Source organism: Kogia breviceps, chromosome 1 (assembly GCF_026419965.1).
Source record: "Kogia breviceps isolate mKogBre1 chromosome 1, mKogBre1 haplotype 1, whole genome shotgun sequence".
Taxonomy (NCBI): domain Eukaryota; kingdom Metazoa; phylum Chordata; class Mammalia; order Artiodactyla; family Physeteridae; genus Kogia; species Kogia breviceps.
The window spans coordinates 80,956,176-80,965,610 of NC_081310.1; positions in this window are offsets into that span (position 1 = coordinate 80,956,176).

Consider the following 9,435-nt stretch of genomic DNA (forward strand, 5'->3'; position numbering starts at 1 on the left):
TACCATACTGTCTTGATTACTGTGGCTTTGTAGTACAGTCTGAAGTCAGGGAGCCTGATTCCTCCAGCTCTATTTTTCTTTCTAAAGATTGGTTTCTCTATTTGGGGTCTTTTGTGTTTCTATGCAAATTGTGAAATTTTTTCTTTTAGTTCTGTGAAAAATACCATTGGTAGTTTGATAGGGATTGCACTGAATCTGTAGATTGCTTTGGGTAGAATAGTTATTTTCACAATATTGATTCTTCCATTCCAAGAACATGGTAGATCTCTCCATCAGTTTGTATCGTCTTTAATTTCTTTCATCAGTGTCTTATACAGTTTTCTTCAGACAGGTAGTTTGTCTCCTTAGGTAGGTTTATTCCTAGTTATTTTATACTTTTTGTTGCAATGGTAAGTGGGAGTGTTTCCTTAATTCTCTTTCAGATTTTTTAAAAACATCTTTATTAGAGTATAATTGCTTTACAATGGTATGTTAGTTTCTGCTTAATAACAAAGTGAATCAGTTATACATATACATATGTCCCCATATCTCTTCTCTTTTGCATCGCTCTCCCTCCCACTCTCCCCATCCCACCACGCTAGGTGGTCACAAAACACCAAGCTGATCTCCCTTTCAGATTTTTCATTGTTACTGTAAAGGAGTGCAAGAGATTTCTGTGCATTAATTTTGTATCCTGCTACTTTACCAAATTCATTAACTAGCTCTAGTAGTTTTCTGCTAGCATCTTTAGGATTCTCTAGATATAGTATCATGTCATCTGCAACAATGACAGTTTTACCTCTTCTTTTCCAATTTGGATTCCTTCTATTTCTTATTCTTCTCTGATTGCCATGGCTAAAACTTCCAAAACAATGTTGAATAATAGTGGTGAGAGTGGGCAACCTTGTCTTGTTCCTGATCTCAGAGGAAATGTCTTTAGGTGTTCACCATTGAGAACGATGTTGGCTGTGGGTTTTTCACATATGGTCTTCATTATGTTGAGGTAGGTTCCTTCTATGCCTACTTTCTGGAGAGCGTTTTTCATAAATTGGTGTTGAAATTTACTGAAATCTTTCCCTGCATCTATTCAGATTATCATATGGTTTTTATCCTTCAGTTTGTTAATATGGTATATCACATTGACTGATTTATGTATTGAAGATTCCTTGCATTCCTGGGATAAACCCCACATGATCATGGTGTATGATTCTTTTAATGTGCTGTTGGTTTCTGTTTGTTAGTATTTTGTTGAGGATTTTTGCATCAATGTTCATCAGTGATATTAGCCTGTAGATTTGTTTGTGACATCTTTGTCTGGTTTTGGTATCAGGGCGATGGTGGACTGGTAGAATGAGTTTGGGAGTGTTCCTCCCTCTGCTGTATTTTGGAAGAGTCTGAGAAGGACAGGTGTTAGCTCTTCTCTAAATGTTTGATACAATTCACCTGTGAAGCCATCTGGTCTTGGGATATTGTTTGTTGGAAGATTTTTAATCAGAGTTTCAATTTTAGTGCTTGTGATTGGTCTGCTCATATTTTCTGTTTCTTCCTGGCTCAGTCTTGGAAGGTTGTGCTTTTCTAAGAATTTGTCCATTTCTTCCAAGTTGTCCATTTTATTGGCATAGAGTTGCTTATAGTAATCTATCATGATCCTTTGGGGAGCTGGGAAGATGGCGGAAAACTGAGACATGGAGATCACCTTCCTCCCCACAGATACATCAGAAATACATCTACACGTGGAACAACTCCTAGAGAACACCCACTGAACACTGGCAGAAGACTTCAGACCACCCGAAAGGCAAGAAACTCCCTACGTACCTGGGTAGGGCAAAAGAAAAAAGAATAAACAGAGACAAAAGAAAAGGGATAGGACTTGTACCAGTGGGAGGGAGCTGTGAAGGAGGAAAGGTTTACACACACTAGAAGCCCCTTCATGGGTGGAGACTGCGGGTGGTGGAGGGTGGAAGCTTCAGAATCACGGAGGAGAGGACAGCAACAGGGGTGCAGAGGGTAAAGTGGAGAGATTCCCGCACAGAGGATCAGTGCTGACTGTCACTCACCAGCCCGAGAGGCTTGTCTGCTCACCAGCCAGGGCAGGTGGGGCTGGGAGCTGAGGCCTGGGCTTCGGTCAGATGGCAGGGAGAGGACTGGGGTTGGTGGCGTGAACACAGCCTGAAGGAGTTAGTGCACCATGGCTAGTTGGGAGGGAGTCCGGGAAAAAGTCTGGACCTGCCAAAGAGGCAAGAGAGTTTTTCTTCCCTCTTTGTTTCCTGGTGCACGAGGAGAGGGGATTAGGAGTGCCACTTAAAGGAGCTCCAGAGATGGCTGTGAGCCACTTCTATCAGCGTGGACCCCAGAGACGGGCATGAGATGCTAAGGCAGCTGCTGCCGCCACCAAGAAACATGTGTGCGAGCAAAGGTCACTATCCACACCTCCCCTCCCAGGAGCCTGAGCAGCCCACCACTGCCAGGGTCCAGTGATCCAGGGACAACTTCCCCGGGAGAATGCATGGCGCACCTCAGGCTGGTGCAACGTCACGCCAGCCTCTGCCGCCGCAGGCTCACCCTGCATCTGTACCCCTTCCTCCCCACGGCCTGAGTGAGCCAGAGCCCCCGAATCAGCTGCTTCTTTAATCCTGTACTGTCTGAGTGAAGAGCATATGCCCTTGGGCGACCTACATGCAGAGGCAGGGCCAAATCCAAAGCTGAACCCCGGAAGCTGTGCGAACAAAGAAAAGGAAGGGAAATCTCTCCCAGCAGCATCAGGAGCAGTGGATTAAATCTCCACAATCAACTTGATGTACCCTGCATCAGTGGAAAACCTGAATAGACAACTAATCATCCCAAATTGAGGAGGTAGACTTTGAGAGCAAGATATATTATTTTTTCCCCTTTTCCTCTTTTTGTGAGTGTGTATGCTTCCATGTGAGATTTTGTCTGTATAGCTTTGCATTTGACATTTGTCCTAGGGTTCTGTCCATCTGTTTTTTTGTTTTTTTTTTACTTAAAATATTTTTTTCTTAATTATTTTTTATTTTAATAACTTTATTATATCTTACTTTATTTCATTTTATATTATCTTCTTTCTTTCTTTCTTTCTTTCTTTCTTTCTTTTTCTTTCTTTCCTTCTACTTTCTCCCTTTTATTCTGAGCCATGTGGATGAAAGGCTGTTGGTGCTGCAGCCAGCAGTCAGAGCTGTGCCTCTGACATGGGAGAGCCAACTTCAGGACACTGGTCCACAAGAGACCTCCCAGCTCCACATAATATCAAATGGCAAAAATCTCCCAGAGATCTCCATCTCAACACCAACACCCAGCTTCACTCAACGACCAGCAAGCTACAGTGTTGTACACCCTATGCCAAACAACTAGCAAAACAGGAACACAACACTACCCATTAGCAGAGAGGCTGCCTAAATTCATAATAAGGCCACAGACACCCCAAAACACAACACCAGACGTGGACCTGTCCACCAGAAAGACAAGATCCAGCCTCATCCAACAGAACACAGGCACTAGTCCCCTCTGCCAGGAAGCCTACACAACTCACTGAACCAACTTTAGCCACTGGGGACAGACACCAAAAACAGTGGCAACTATGAACCTGCAGCCTGCAAAAAGGAGACCCCAAACACAGTAAGATAACCAAAAGGAGAAGAAGGAAAAACACACAGCAGATGAAGGAACAAGATAAAAACCCACCTAACCTAACAAATGAAGAGGAAACAGTCAATCTACCTGAAAAAGAATTCAGAATAATGATAGTAAAGATGATCCAAAATCTTGGATATAGAATAGAGAAAATGCAAGAAACACTTAACAAGGACCTAGAAGAACTAAAGAGGAAACAAGCAATGATGAACAACACAATAAATGAAATTTAAAATACTCTAGATGGGATCAATAGCAGAATAACTGAGGCAGAAAAACAGATAGGTGACCTGGAAGATAAAATAGTGGAAATAACTACTGCAGAGCAGAAGAAAGAAAAAAGAATGAAAAGAACTGAGGACAGTCTCAGAGACCTCTGGGACAACATGAAACACACCAACATTCGAATTATAGGGATCCCAGAAGAAGAAGAGAAAAAGAAAGGAACTGAGAAAATATTTGAAGAGATTATAGTTGAAAATTTCCCTAATATGGGAAAGGAAATAGTTAACCAAGTCCAGGAAGCACAGAGAGTCCCATACAGGATAAATCCAAGGAGAAACATGCCAAGACACATATTAATCAAACTGCCAAAAGTTAAATACAAAGAAAATATATTAAAAGCAGCAAGGGAAAAACAACAAATAACACACAAGGGAATCCCCATGAGGTTAACAGCTGATCTTTCAGCAGAAACTCTGCAAACTAGAAGGGAGAGGCAGGACATATTTAAAGTGATGAAGGAAAAAAACCTACAACCAAGATTACTCTACCCAGCAAGGATCTCATTCAGATTTGATGGAGAAATTAAAACCTTTACAGACAAGCAAAAGCTGAGAGAGTTCAGCACCACCAAACCAGCATTACAACAAATGCTAAAGGAACTTCTCTAAAGAAGAAACACAAGAGATGGAAAAGACCTACAAGAACAACCTGAAATAATTAAGTAAATGGTAATAGGAACACACATATCAATAATTACCTTAAATGTAAATGGATTAAATGCTCCCACCAAAAGACACAGACTGGCTGAATGGATACAAAAACAAGACCCATATATATGCTGTCTACAAGAGGCCCACTTCAGACCTAGAGGCACATACAGACGGAAAGTGAGGGGATGGCAAAAGATATTCCATGCAAATGGAAATCAAAATAAAGCTGGAGTAGCAATTCTCATATCAGACAAAATAAATTTTAAAATAGAGACTAACAGAAGAGACAAAAAAGGACACTACATAATGATCAAGGGGTTGATCCAAGAAGAAGGTGTAACAATTGTAAATATTTATGCACTCAACATAGGAGCACCTCAATACATAAGGCAAATACTAACATCCATAAAAGGGGAAATCGACAGTAACACAGTCAAAGTAGGGGACTTTAACACCCCACTTTCACCAATGGACAGATCATCCAAAATGAAAATAAATAAGGAAACACAAGATTTAAATGATACATTACACAAGATGGACTTAATTGATATTTATAGGACATTCCATCCAAAAACAATGGAATACACATTTTTCTCAAGTGCTCATGGACCATTCTCCAGGATAGATCATATCTTGGGTCACAAATCAAGCCTTGGTAAATTTAAGAAAATTGAAATCATATCAAGCATCTTTTCCGACCACAACGCTATGAGACTAGATATCAATTACAGGAAAAGATCTGTAAAAAATACAAACACATGGAGGCTAAACAATACACTACTCAATAACGAAGTGATCACTGAAGAAATCAAAGAGGAAATCAAAAAATACCTAGAAACAAATGACAATGGAGACACGACGACCCAAACCCATGGGATGCAGAAAAAGCAGTTCTAAGAGGGAAGTTTATAGCAATACAATCATACCTTAAGAAATAGGAAACATCTCGAATAAATTCCTTACACCTAAAGCACTTAGAGAAAGAAGAACAAAAAATCCCTGAAGTTAGCAGAAGGAAATAAATCATAAAGATCAGATCAGAAATAAATGAAAAAGAAATGAAAGAAATGATAGCAAAGATCAATAAAACTAAAAGCTGTTTCTTTGAGAAGATAAACAAAATTGATAAACCATTCGCCAGACTCATCAAGAAAAAAAGGGAGAAGACTCAAATCAATAGAATTAGAAATGAAAAAGGAGAAGTCACAACTGTCACTGCAGAAATACAAAAGATCATGAGAGATTACTACAAGCAACTCTATGCCAATAAAATGGACAACCTGGAAGAAATGGACAAATTCTTAGAAATGCACAACCTGCCAAGACTGAACCAGGAAGAAATAGAAAATATGAACAGACCAATCACAAGCACTGAAATTGAAACTGTCATTAAAAATCTTCCAACAAACAAAAGCCCAGGACCAGGTGGCTTCACAGGCGAATTCTATCAAACATTTAAAGAAGAGCTAACACCTATCCTTCTCAAACTCTTCCAAAATATAGTAGAGGGAGGAACATTCCCAAACTCATTCTATGAGGCCACCATCACCCTGATACCAAAACCAGAAAAGGTTGTCACAAAGAAAGAAAACTACAGGCCAATATCACTGATGAATATAGATGCAAAAATCCTCAACAAAATACTAGCAAACAGAATCCAACAGCACATTAAAAGGATCATACACCATGATCAAGTGGGGTTTATTCCAGGAATGCAAGGATTCTTCAATATACGCAAATCAATCAACATGATACACCATATCAACAAACTGAAGGAGAAAAACCATATGATCATCTCAGTAGATGCAGAGAAAGCTTTTGACAAAATTCAACACCGATTTATGATAAAAACCCTGCAGAAAGTAGGCATAGAGGGAACTTTCCTCAACATAATAAAGGCCATATATGACAAACCCACAGCCAACATCTTCCTCAATGGTAAAAATCTGAAACCATTTCCACTAAGCTCAGGAACAAGACAAGGTTGCCCACTCTCACCACTCTTATCCAACATAGTTTTGGAAGTTTTAGCCACAGCAATCAGAGAAGAAAATAAATAAAAGCAATCCACATTGAAAAAGAAGAAATAAAGCTTCTCTCACCCATTTATTACATAATTATCTTAAATATTTCTTCTATATACATTAAGAATGACCTCAAAACCCAAGGACAACTGCCGCCATATAGCCTGCCATGGCAGGAATCAACATACCAATCAGCAGGCCTGCACCTGCCCTGGGACTTGCTGGCCCTGACCCCACCCACCAAGGGGCAACACAAGCTTTGGGACACCCCAAACCCTACATCCAGCTGTGTCAGGCACTGGCTCAACCTAACAGCGATCTGCATGACCTGTGGGGACTGTAGACCCTGCGCCAAGGCCCCAGGACCCAGCTCTGCCCACCTGTGGGCTAGAACTAGCCCCAGGACCTGGCTTCACACACTGGTCAGCAGGCACCAGCCCTGGGATCTCCTGGAACCTGACTCCACTGACCAGTGAGCCAGCACTAGCCTGGAGGCCCCCTGGAGTTCCATAGTCATCTGCCTCATGATCCAGCCCCAATCAGTGGCTGGCAGCCCCACACAGTCAGGACCTGGAAACCAACTGGTCCAGGGCCAGCTATGCTTTCCAGACCACTCATAGTAGCCAGCCTGTCACAAAAGAAGGACCCACACAACCCACATAATGGACATCCCTAGAGCATATAGCTCAAATGACCAGAGGAGAGTGCACTGCTGGGGTGCATAGGATGTCTCCTACAAAAGGTCATTTCTCCAAAATCGGGAAATGTAACCTACATACCAGATAAATAGAAATAACAACAGCAAGTTAGGCAAAATGAGATGACAGAGGAACATATTCCAAATGAAGGAACTAGATAAAATCCCCAAAAAATAACTAAGTGATGTGGAGATAGGGAATCTACCTGATAAAGAGTTGAAGGTAATGATCATAAAGATGACCAAAGAACTTCAGAGAAGAATGGATGCCCAGTGAGAAGTTAGAATTTTGTAACAAAGAATGAGAAAATATAAATAACAACCAAAGAGAGGTGAAGAATACAATACTGAAATAAAAAATACACTAGAAGGAATAAACAGGAGACTAAATGATACAGAGGAATGAATCAATGAGCTGGAAAACAGAGAAGTGGAAATCACTGAAGATGAATAGAAAAAAGAAAAAAGAATCAAAATAAATGAGGGCAGTTTAAGAGACCTCTAGGACAACATCAAGTATACTGCCTTTTGCATTATAGGAATCCCAGAAGGAGAAGAAAAAGAGAAAGGGACAGGGAACATATATGAAGACATAATAGCTGAAAATGTCCCTAACCTGGGAAATTAATCAGACATCCAAGTCTATAACCAAGATTATAATGATACAAGCTTACCTCAGGAAACAAGGCAATCTCAATTAAATAACCTAACCTTATACCTAAAGGAACTAGAAAAGAAAGAAAAAACCCCAAAAGTTAATAGAAGAAATCATAAAGATCAGAGCAGAAATAAATACAATAGAGACTAAAAATACAATAGAAAAGATCAATAAAACTAAGAGGTGATTCTTTGAAAAGGTAAACAAAATTGATAAACCTAGAGCCAGACTCATCAAGAAATAAGAGAGAGGGCCCAAATCAATAAAATCAGAAATGCAAAAGGGGAAGTTACAACTGATAACACAGAAATACAAAGGATCATAAGAGATTACTACAAAGACATATATGCCAATAAAATAGAAAACCTAGAGAAATGGACAAATTCCTAGAAATACACAATCTCCTAAGACTGAATTAGGAAGAGATAGAAAATATGAAAAGACCAATCACCAGTAATGAAATTTAACCAGTAATGACAAACAAAAACAAACAACAAAAACTTCCAACAAACAAAAGTCCAGGACCAGATGGCATCATGGGTGAATTCTAACAAACATTTAGAGAAAAGTTAATGACTATCCTTCTCAAAATATTCCAAAAAATGGCAGAGGAAGGAGTGAACTCATTCTATGAGGGCAATGTCACCCTGATACTGAAACCAGGCAAAGATATCACACAAAAAAAGAAAATTATAGGCCAATATTAGTGATGAACATAGATGCAAAAATCCTTAACAAAATATTAGCAAACTAAATCCAACAATACATTAAAAGGATCATATACCTGGATCAAGTGGGATTTGTCACAGGGATTAAAGGATGGTTCAATATCTGAAAATCAATCAATGTGATACACCACCTTAAAAAACTGAAGAAGAAAAACCACTTGATCATCTCAGTCGATACAGAAAAAAATTTTGATAAAATTCAACTTCCATTTACAATTTTAAAAAACTCTTAACAAAGTGTATGTAGAGGGAACACAACTCAGCATAATAAAGACCTTATATGAGAAGCCCATAGCTAACATCATACTCAATGGTGAAAAGCTGAAAGCATTTCCTTTAAAATCACTTACTTATTACCTCACAGTTTTGTGGGTCAGAAGGCCAGGCACAGCATGGCTCAGCTGGGTGCCCTGCCTCACTGAAGTACAGGCACAGCATGAGCCTAGCTCAAACTGAAATCACGTTGTGTCATCTGCACTGGGTTCTTATCTAGAGACTCTGGGGAAGATTCCACCTTCACGTTTATTCAAGTTGTTAGAAAAATTTTGTTTCTTATGATTTTAGGACCAACCATTAAACCGTTACCTTAACACATGGCCCCCTTCATCCTCAAGCCAACAATGACACATAGAATTCTATTTGTGATTTGAATCTCTGAATTCATCTTCTACTCTGCTTTTAAGGGCTCATGTGGTTAGATAAGGCATACTTGAAAAATACAGGTTAATCTCTGTATTTCAAAGTCAGGTGATTAATAACCTTAACT